General features: G+C 36.2%; 1 long non-coding RNA gene across 1 annotated transcript; it reads right to left on the bottom strand.

The window, feature by feature from the left end:
* Positions 1-16: 16 nt before the first annotated feature.
* On the bottom strand, positions 17-1,457 carry LOC124894179. Its single transcript, XR_007051046.1, has 5 exons — positions 1,037-1,457; positions 878-920; positions 512-577; positions 325-399; positions 17-245 (listed from the first exon to the last, which is right to left on the bottom strand). It is a non-coding gene; the product is annotated as an uncharacterized LOC124894179 (long non-coding RNA).
* Positions 1,458-1,465: the final 8 nt, after the last annotated feature.

Here is a 1,465-nt window from a genome sequence, read left to right as displayed (position 1 = left end):
ATGTTGGTCGTTGAGGTAAACACATGAGTAACCTCTAAGAGGAGAGACGAGAAATCTAACAGTAACATCAGATTGACTAATACATGCTTCCTTGTTTTATTTCAATTTTGTTCACTCAGTAACTATTGTTGAACAAAATTGTAAGCATTGTGTTACCTAATCCCAACAACTTTCTTAAAATCAGCCTCAAGTACGCGTATCATATACTTGTGAAAATTGAACTTTGGATTCCCCTTGCAATGAATCTAAGGTGGAAAAACCAGCAAGAGTTGAGCTTCATGGAGAAACCAAAAATATTAAACCAGTATATTAATTTAAATGTACCATAATGAAGCCAAGCCTCAAAGTTGTATAGTCCAATTTTGTGACAGATCCAAAGAATTGCTTGACGAAAGAACGCTGAGCATCAAGAGAAAAATAGAAAATTGTTAGACAATTCTAAAATATTGACAATCCATAGAAGCAGAATGAAAATACGCATAAAACCAACTTAGTAAGGTTGATGTTTTACCAAAACCTAGAAACCGGCTCTTGGAAAAATCATGGTCTTGGACATGTGTAACTTTCGAGCGAAGTACTGCAGATAAAAATACATCCTCATTAGGATGACAACAGAAAAGGTAACTCAATGTTGAAAGAGTTACATTCTGATGAATACGCTATCAACGATACTACATTTTCCAGGTCATAATATCAGGTTTAGTACAAATAGTTTCCTGTTGTTGTAGTTCAACTTAACTTGATAATGTAAAAAGATTTATAATGTCAATGCACAGAACTCAAACTCGTGACTTGTGAGTACTTGTGCAAATTTTGTGTCCAATTTCGTTCAACGGGAAGTATTCTACTAAGACTCAGCAGCCATTGGGCAATATACCTTCTTCTGGATTATATTCCTCCCAAGATTTCCACTGACGTATCTGTGCAGGTAAAGCAAGGTCATGTATAAATGAAAAACGAAGGGACGCAGGGGGAAGGGGGGGGGGGGGGGGGGGCTGAATCCAGAAATCTAAAGCATAATGACTGAGAACTTTACCTTTAAACCTTCAAATAAAATTGTAAGAGCTGAGAAAGTAACATGTGAAATGGCCAGCACGAAGATAAAGGTATGTAGATGATGCAGTGCTGTAAGAGATAGCAATGGTGCCTTATCCTGTTAAGTCCCAAAAAGAGTGTGTATAGGAATTCAGAGTTGCCATTCTAAAATCTTAAGTTTCATCCAGAAAATATGACACATAATCAAGGGCATATGATAAAAAAACATCACAATTTCATCAGCATATGGACTAAAACTGTATTTATATAGAAACTAATTTATGGATCTTGATTGGCAATTATTTCCCCTTTTGTTTGCTATTTTCATAATTTGGGCGGCGGATAGGAAATTAATGATTTGGTTGAAGAGAGTCTTGGCGCAACAATAAGAGTTGTGTGATCGGAATGTCGCTTGTACAAGCCATCAAAA

The sequence above is a fragment of the Capsicum annuum genome, unplaced genomic scaffold, assembly GCF_002878395.1.
Source record: "Capsicum annuum cultivar UCD-10X-F1 unplaced genomic scaffold, UCD10Xv1.1 ctg71000, whole genome shotgun sequence".
Taxonomy (NCBI): domain Eukaryota; kingdom Viridiplantae; phylum Streptophyta; class Magnoliopsida; order Solanales; family Solanaceae; genus Capsicum; species Capsicum annuum.
This window is presented reverse-complemented; position numbering and strand designations above follow the sequence as displayed.